This window comes from Gavialis gangeticus, unplaced genomic scaffold (assembly GCF_001723915.1).
Source record: "Gavialis gangeticus isolate Ggan-Ray unplaced genomic scaffold, GavGan_comp1, whole genome shotgun sequence".
In the NCBI taxonomy this organism is placed as follows: Eukaryota; Metazoa; Chordata; order Crocodylia; family Gavialidae; genus Gavialis; species Gavialis gangeticus.
Window position 1 is genome coordinate 6,739,092 of NW_017728995.1, and position 9,698 is coordinate 6,748,789.

Consider the following 9,698-nt stretch of genomic DNA (forward strand, 5'->3'; position numbering starts at 1 on the left):
CTTTTACTGTTTCTTAGCATTTTATATTTTACTCATATTAGGTAAAGTCCATTCTAATATTATAAAAGCCTATGTCTGTCTGTCTGTAACACTTTATTTGCACTCTGACTGGCTGATGGAAACAGCCAATCAGAATGCTTCAAGTGTGGGAGAGTGCCGCCATGATTCTGAAGCCGCACCGAGGACCGCACAGAGGGTGGGGGAGCCGAAGCCCCCACCCTGCTCCCTGCAAGAGTCAGAACAGAGGCAGCATGGGGCGTTAGATGGCAGCACTCCATCCCAGCCCCCCTGTCATTCTTGATGGGCAATTGGCTAGTATTGCAATAATAACATTAGTTTTACTGCTTTAGAAAAAAACCACTTATTCAAACCAGGAACGTATGAACCTTTCTGGTTATTACCTACGGGTTTGCAAATCTGTCTATATAATGGAACATGGAATATTATTGCTATTACAGAATTCTACAGGAATGTTTGAAAACCTGCAAAAAGGTATCATTCTCTATGGATTTCAAAAATAATTTCTATAGATCCAATTAAGGACTGGGGCCAGGATCTTAAAGCAACCCTTTTAGGGTTAGGTTAGGTGCCCAAATCCCACCAGACGTCAGCTCCCATCTTCCCCCTGCACCCTTGAAACTCCTACACCAGAAATTTGACTTTACACAAGTCCTGAGGAAGGCACGGAATGAAACTATATTTTCCTAGGAGGCTTTGCGGGTTGCATTCTTTGTTACTTCCTTCTCTTTTTTCCCTCCGTGGGTGTGCAGTTCAAATTACAATCTACAGGTTAAAGGAGAATCCAACTGGTTTCATTATTACTGGTTTTTCCATAAAGAACACTTCCCTAGTCATAGAGTCATAGAATGGGAAGGGATCTCAAAGGTCTTCTAGCCCAATACCCTGCACCCTGGTGGACACAGAAATGGACTGGAAGTGCTCCTGGTCCACTTCTGGGTCTGCTACCGAGTGTGCTGGGGAGCCCCCTGCCACGCTTCTGTGGGATACTCCATCCGCTTCAGCATCACAGCATTCATGAGCCATCTGCTACCTAGGGGTATGTAGAAAAAACATTTAATTGTGCTTCTGTGTCTATGTCTGAATTGTCGAATCTTTCCTAATCAATTTGGAGGGTTCCAATTTCATTCGGAGAAATTAAAGGATCCTCTGATTTGATTCAGATTCGGAGATTCAGCCACTGAATCGGGCCAAATCTCTGCCAAATCGAATCAGGGACCAAAGCTTCACACAGCCCTACGAGTAGCTGTCCCACCTGCCCCCCTGCCACGATGAGCTGCTGCTGCCACGCCACACTGGGAAAGTCAGGAGAGGCTGCCCCTGGCTGACCTCCTTTGCAGCCAGCACGGACTCACCTCCTAGCAGCACCGTGGTGGCAGCAGCTCATCATGGCAGGTGGGTGGGTGGGACAGCTACTTGACATGATGCATCATGCCCCATCTCACGTGGGCTTGGCTGCCAGAGGTCACGGTACCAGGACTATGTACCCATAGCACCAGCAGGAAGCAGGGCAGGGGAAATGAATGTAGTGGGGGGGTGGTAAGGAGGAGTCTGTGCACTGCATGCTGTGCAGCCCAGCCTGGCCCTGGCTGCATCAGAGTGGAGCTGCACAGGGCACAGTCCTTCCTCCTCAGGCTTCTAGTGGTGGCCAGCGGGCCAGACAGGATCAATTGGCAGGTCATATTTTGCCCACCCCTGCTTTAGACAAACCAAATTGCTTAGGTTTTCCCTTGTTCACGTTCATACAAATCTCACAGTGCCAGTAAGACCAGGAATGTGATCATTTTGGTCACTTAAGTATGCCTAAAATAATACAGTGATTTTAACAATAACAATGGATAACAATTCACCACAAGTCAGGCCCTGAACATCAGATGTTTACTTTTCTCTCTCAGTAACAGTTTGACAATTAACTACTTCCAACCACACTGCTCAGCGAGGATTTACAAGCTTTAGCTATCTTGTGATTTCATAGATTTCATAGACATTAGGGCTGGAAGGGACCTTGCAAGATCATAGGGTTCAGCCCCCTGCCCAAAGGGCAGGCAGTCAGCAGGGGTCCAATGATCCCAGCAAGATAGGCATCCAAGTGTTCCTTAAAGGAATCCAGAGTAGGTGCCTGCACCACCTCTGGGGGGAGTCTATTCCAGGCCTTAGGGACTCAGACAGTAAAGAAGTTTTTCCTTATGTCTAGCCTGAAACAGTCTTCCAAGAGTTTGTGACCACTGGACCTAGTCTTCCCATGGGGTGCCCTGGTGAACAGTCATTCTCCCAGTTCTCAGTGCACACCCCTTATATACTTATAGGCTGCCACCAAGTCACCCCTGAACCTAGGTTTTTCCAGGCTGAAGAGTCCCGTGTTTCTCAGCCTCCTCTCATAAGGCCTGCTATCTTGTCCTTTAATCATTCACGTGGCTCTCCTCTGGACTCTCCCTCAAGCTTCTCCACATCCTTTCTGAATTGCAGAGCCCAGAACTGGACACAGTATTCCAGCTGTGGTCTCACCAAGGTTGAGTAAAATGGAAGGATGACTTCCCAGGTCTTGTTTGAGATGCATTGGAAGATGCAGGCCAGAGGTTTGTTTGCTTTGCCAGCTGCAGCATCACATTGGTAAAAGACTGTATTTCAGAATTAAGTTTTGAATAAAACTATTAATCGCTCAATGTATTCTTCTAAAGGGACCTTGAGAAATCATTTAATCTATCCCCTTGTAACAAAGCAGGACCAACTATACCTACACCTTTCCTACCTGATACTCATCTAACCTGTTCTTAATCAGTTCTAGCGATAAGATTTCATAGCCTTTCTAGGTTTTTGGTTATAGCCATGTTAGTCTCTGAACAGCAGAGACTCCCTTTACCTGAACAAGGTTGCTTGTGCCCGAAAATTTGCAAAACACTTTTTTTCCAACTACCCACTTGGTCTAATAAAAAAAATCACATCTACCCAAAGAAGCTTGCCTGCCTATAGCCTTCCTAGGTAATCTAGTCAAGTGCTTAATTGTCCTTACAATTAAAAGATTTTTCATAATGTCTAACTTAAACCTACCTTACTGCAATTTAAACCCCTGATTTCTTGCCCTATTCTTGTGGGCAGGAACAATAATTACTACTCCCTTATTTAGAACAATCTGTTACATATTTACAAACTCTTATCATGTCCTTGGTCTTCTCTTTTCTAAAAAAACCCAGTTCTTTCAATCTTTCCATGACTGTTTAGTTCAGTTGGCTATAGCATAGTGCTTCCAACACCAAGGTTACAGGTTCAATTTCTTGGTTGGACTAGATGATCTCTTGAGGTCCTTGCCAGCCTGGCTTTTCTATGATAAAAAGCCATGTTTCCTAGACCTCTGATTTTCTTTTTTGTTATATTTCTCGAGACAGTCTTTCCAGTTGATCACAATAAAGTCCTGCATCAGCTCAGGTACCCGCAGGTGACCCACTAAGCAGTTTGGGTATGGGTGGGAATGTTAACTATTTCACACGTTGCAGTTCAGGTGTGGGTCTGAAAAAAAATTTTCAGGTTAGACTTGGCTTGGTAAATCACACCACCGGCTGCTGACAGACATGGAGAAGAAGCGCACTTTACAGGAAGAAGCAGAGCAAATGACATCGAAAAAAGAAGGAAGAATGGCTGTGAAGGAGATCAAACAAAAGACAGATCAGGGCATGATACCCAGGGTGTGACACCTTTACTGAAAGAAGCAGCATGTTAGTGTTCAAAATGGATGTGAAGCAGATCAAACAAAAGATAGATCAGGGTGTGTCACTGCATAAGTTTGACTCAGTGTCACAGCTTCTGTATAGATCGCATGCTTCAGCAGGGCTTTTTGGCATTTTTATCTAATAGCTAATCAGAAAAAGCCCAACTAAAGTTCCTGATCTATAAAGATATTGGGGAAGCCAGATCACACTAATACGCTGCCTCTTTTGGGCATGTGTTGAGCAGCTGCTGACAAACGTGGAGGGAAAAAAAACACTTTACTGAAAGAAGCAGTGCGTTAGTGTTCAAAATGGCTGTGAAGGAGATAAAAAAAAAAAAAGCTAGATTACCACAAAAAGCAAACATTGTGCATTCCTTTTAAAAAAGAAGATGCAAGTTATTCACTGCCTAGAAAAATACCCGAACATAAGCCAACGATGTCATGCTGTTACAAACAAGCAAATGCCATTCTGGAATGTATGAACAAGAGAGTTATTTTATGTGGAGTACTCCTTGCCCTCCTTTCAGTACTCATTAGCCCTCCGCTGATGTACTGTCCAGTTCTGGACACATCATTTCTAGAAAGTTCATAGTGTCATAGTGCTTAGGGTCGGAAGGGACCTAAACAGATCATCAGGTCTGACCCCTTGTCCCTGGCAGGTACAGATGCTGCGGTCATATCATCCCAGCCAAATATCTGTCCAGCCTCCTCTTGAAGACTCGCAAGGTAGGAGAGAGCACCGCCTCACTTGCGAGCCCATTCCAGAGCCTGGCAGCCCTAACTGTAAAGTAATGTCTCCTGCTGTCCATCCTGAACCTTCTCTCTAACAATTTGTGGTGATTATTCCTAGTAATCCTGGAGGATGCCCAGGGGAACAGAGCCTCCCCCAATTCTCGCTGGTCCCCCCTGGTGAGTTTGTAAATGGCCACCAGATCCCTTCTCAGTCTTCTTTTGCGGAGGCTGTATAGGTTCAGGCCCTTTAGCCTCTCCTTGTAGGACCTGCCTTGCTGCCCCTGGACCATGCAAGTGGCCCTCCCCTGAACCCTCTCAATGCTAGCCACATCCATCCTGAAGTGCAGCTCCCAGAACTAGATGCAGTACTCCAATTGCAGCCTGACCAATGCCGCATAGAGAGGAAGGATCACCTCCCTGGATCGGCTTGTGATGCATCTGTAGATGCACGACAAGATGCGGTTAGCCTTACTGACTGCTTTCTCACATTGGTGGCTCATGTTCATCTTGGAGTCAACAATGACTCCAAAATCCTTTTCTACCACTGTGTTGACAAGAAAGGTGTTCCCCAGTCTATAGGTGCATTGCTGGTTCCTTCTCCCTAGATGCAGCACCTTGCACTTGCCTGTGTTGAATTTCATCCAATTCTCATCTCCCCACATCTGTAACCTGTCTAGATCTAGCTGGATTCTGTCCCTCCCCTCCAGTGTGCCCACCTCGTCCCTCAACTTGGTGTTGTTGGCAAATTTGGACAGCGTGCATTCCACACCAATTTGCCACCCACCTGACTGTGTAGGCATCAGTGCCACAATCACCAAGTTTTTTTAAGAGAATGTGATGGGAAACCATGTCAAAGGCCTTCTTAAAGTCCAGGAAGATGACATCCACCCTGACACCCTCATCCAGGGACTTCGTGATCTGATCATAGAAAGAAACCAGGTTAGTCAGGCAGGATCTGCCCGCAATGAACCCATCTTGGTTGCACCGAGCATTAACTCCCCTGCTGGGCCCTTGCAGATGTGCTCCTTGATAATTTTCTCAAAGGTCTTCCCAAGGACCAAGGTAAGACTGACTGGCCTATAATTACCAGGGCTCTCCTTTCTCCCCTTTTTCTAAATGGGGACCACATTGGCCCTTTTCCAATCCTCTGGTACCTGGCCAGTGCCCCACGAGTGCTCATAGAGCCGAGCCAGGGGCCCTGCTATGACTCTGGCCAATTCCCTCAGCACCCTCAGGTGAAGAGCATCTGGACCTACTGATTTAAACATGTCCAGACCCTCCAAAAGTTCCCTAACGAGGTCATCCCTAACCCTAGGCATGGCGGTGCCTCCCCTGGGTCTGTCTGCAATTTTAGTGGGGGAGATGTCCCAGTCCCTGTTCAGGAATATGGAGGCAAAGAATTCATTAAAGAGGTCAGCTTTTTCATTTGCCACAATCACCGGATTGCTAAGCCTATCCTGTAGGGGCCCCACATTACCTGGTGCCTTCTTACTTCCTATGTGTTTGAAAAAGGACTTTTTATTATCCTTAATTCTAGTCACTAGCCCTAGCTCCATCTCTGCCTTGGCCTTCCTAACAGCCTCCCTCCAGTCCCGAGCAACGGAGGTGTAATCCTCCTTGGTGAAAGCCCCTTGCTTCCACTGTTTGTACACCACCTTTTTTGCCCTCAGGCATCTCTGGATTCCTTTACCAAGCCATGAGGGCTTCTTAGCACTCCTGCCCCCCCTTGGTGTGCACTGGGACTGACTCTCTTTGAGCTCAGAGGATCGTCTCCTTGAGGAACAACCACCTGTCTTGGACTCCCATCTCATTGAAGTACCAAGATCCCAGTGCCTCTCCTACTAATCTTCTTAGCTTACAGAAGTCAGTCCTCCTGAAGTTGAGGACCTCTGCCTTGGTGCTTGCTTTCACCACCCTGCGCTGGATAGTAAATTCCAGTAGGCAATGATCACTGTCGCCCAGGTGGTCGAGTACTCGCAGACCCCTCACCAGGTTGTCTCCTGTGGCAAGGGCCAAGTCCAGCAAGGCATTCCCTCTGGTAGGACTATGCACCTCCTGGGTTAGGTGGAGGTCCTGTATTCCAGCTAGGAACCTACCTGAGCGGTCAGACCTGGCTGACTGCTCCTCCCAGCAGAAGTCTGGGTAGTTTAGGTCACCCATGACAACCACAACCCTTGGCTTTACAGCCTCCATGAGCTGACCTAAGGATTCCAGGTCCAGCTTGTCCCCCGGTGAAGAGGTCTGTAGTAGACGCCCACAATCAAGTCCCTTTCCTCATGCCCCCCTTGCATTCTTATCCAAAGCGCCTCATTTTGCCCCTCCTCTGCATTAGTTTTATCCCCCCCCACAACCCCATTGCTCTGCCACTGCTTCCACCTCTTAATTTCTATGATTCTATGATTCTTGCATACCAAATACAATGGAGAAATATGGCTGAGAAAAACTTCAGGCCACTCTTCAACCCTTCCTGCTCATCCAGTCCAGATAGTCTACATAGCTATTTCAAGGAGTTCTTACTTCTTATCCTTCCTTGCAGGGATGTATAGTTGAAGACATAAGCTTAGAAAATAGACATGACAGCTCTAAAGTCATCATCTGATACTTCAGAGAAGACTTAACTCTACAGACATCTCTACTTCCTGCCTAGTTACCACAAGACTAGTAAAAAAAGAGAAAAAACTTCCAATTTAGCCAAAGAATGGATATCTAAAAATGTATATCTACATACAATGATAAATACACATATTTGCGCAGGTTGTGTGTGTAAATGTATTACACACTTTGTGTGTGTACTTGTAAAAACTTTCTACCTCTTTTTTAACATTGCAGCTTTCCAGTTTAAAAAGAAACAGAATAATTATTCAATTTTCTTTCACAAAAATCTAGATGCCAAAGATGTACTCAGTTATTAAAAGCTATTTGTTTTTGTATTTAAAACTATTTGCTTGTTAGTGCTACCCGATTTCCTTCACATTCCTCTGTTGTGCTTTGCATCTGTGTCAAGCCACGTTATGTTGTATTTTTTGATGTAATGGTTGATCTGATGTGACATTGGACCTGATATGTGACACAGAGAAATACAAAGGCCTTTCCTCCTTTTGTTATTGCCAATATATGCAAACAATTATGAAGAAAATCTGTTGCTTCTGTATGAATTTCATGTAAGGTTCTCTAGATTAACGGAGTTCCAAATTTTAATTTACACCTGTTTGTAATTATTCTTTACAGATGCTGTTTACATAGGATACTACAAATAAACATTTTCTTACATTTTTTAAATTGTTTAAAAGACAATGAAAACAATGTGTCAGGTATCCAGGTTGTAGCCGTATTGGTCTAGAGGCAAAAGGAATCAGAACTCATGGTAGAGGTGATATCTTTTGCTAGACCAACTAGATTTTTGCAAAAAAATATTCTTTATTTGCAATGAGCTCTTATCCTAATATATCATACAATTAAATACAGTTTTGCTGCTGAGAGAACAAATGCAGCTTCAATATGACTTCCAGAAGCCCAACATAGCTGTATAGGTATAGCTGTAAGACTACAGTGAGATCAGGAGACTGGCATTTAGCAACACAAGTAATTTTGGATTGAATGAGCAATTTGTGAGCAGAGCTGATACAGGGATCAAGCAAGTACATAATATCATTTCAGCTGATGTTATTTAGAGTCCTTGCAGTATGCAATACATACACATGATGGACTGCTGCAAATAAATGTCTCTATCTTGCCTATTTTATTATACATATTTTCCACCCCGCTGGAAAATGGTGGAAAACACCATACATGTTTTCCACCCTGCCTATCTAGCTCCTGTTTGCTTTCCCTCTGTTTTCATGTTAATTTTACCTATCAATACACATAGTTTCATAGTTGGTAAGGTCGGAAGGGACCTGAGCAGATCATCAAGTCCGATCCCCTACCAATGTCGCATAGAGGGGGAGGATCTCCTCCTTGGACCTGCTCATGATGCATCTGTGGTTACATGACAAGGTGCGGTTAGCCTTCCTGACCCTGTCCTCACATTGGCAGCCCATGTTCATCTTGGAATCAATAATAACTCCAAGATCCTTTTCTGCCTCTGTGCTGACAAGAAGGGAGTTCCCCAGCCTGTAGGTATGCTGCTCGTTCTTCCTCCCTAGGTACAGTACCTTGCACTTGTCAGTATTGAAACCCATCCTATTCTCATCCACCCACCCTTGTAACCTGTCCAGATCTACTTGTAGCCCGTCCCTCCCTTGCAGTGTGCCCACTTCTCCTCACATCTTAGTGTCATTCGCGAATTTGTACAAGGTGATTTTCACCCCTTCATCCAAGTCGCTGATAAAGATGTTGAACAGTGCAGGCCCAAGGACCTAGCCCTGGGGAACCCCACTACCCACACCCCTCCAGGTCAAAAATGACCCATCCACCACCACACTCTGGGTGCAGCCCTCCAGCCAATTTACAACCCATCTAACTGTGTAGGCATCAATGCCCCAGTCGCCTAATTTTTTAATGAGAATGGGATGAGACACAGTGTCAAAGGCCTTCCTAAAGTCCAGAAAGACTATGTCCACCATGACCCCTGCATCCAAGGATTTTGTGACCTGGTCGTAAAAGGCCACCAGGTTGGTCTGACCTCTAATGAACCCACGTTTGCTGCCCCTAAGCATAATCTCACCTGCTGGTCCCTCGCAGATGTGCTTCTGAATAATTTTCTCAAAGAACTTTCCCAGGACCAAGGTAAAACTAACTGGCCTATAGTTTTCTGGGTCCTCCTTCCTCCCTTTTTTGAAAATGGGGACCACATTGGCCCTTTTGCAGTCCTCTAGCACAACACCAGAGCACCACAAGTGCTCATAAAGCTGTGCCAGGCGTCCCGCAATGACCTCTGCCAATTTCCTCAGCACCCTGGGGAGGAGATCATCTGGACCTGCTGATTTGAACACATCCAGTCCCACCAGAAGTTCCCTAACTAGGTCCTCTTTGACCCTGGGCCTGGCTGTGCCTCTCCTGAATCTGTCCAGAATCCCAGTGGAGGGGATGTCCTAGTCCCTGCTCAGAAAAATAGAGGTAAAGAATTTGTTAAAGAGGTCAGCTTTATCGTTTGGTGCGACCACCAGATTCCCAAGCGTGTCCTGCAGGGGCCCCACATTACCTGGTGCCATCTTTTTACTCCCTATGTATTTAAAAAAGGACTTATTATTATCTTTGATCCTGGTCGCTAGTCCTAGTTCTGTCTCCGCCTTAGCCTTCCTAA

General features: G+C 45.5%; 1 protein-coding gene across 3 annotated transcripts in view; it reads right to left on the reverse strand.

The window, feature by feature from the left end:
• VEPH1 (ventricular zone expressed PH domain containing 1) overlaps window positions 1–9,698 on the reverse strand; it is a 248,560-nt gene that overhangs the window by 18,036 nt on the left and 220,826 nt on the right. The gene's annotated exons all lie outside the window — the stretch shown is intronic.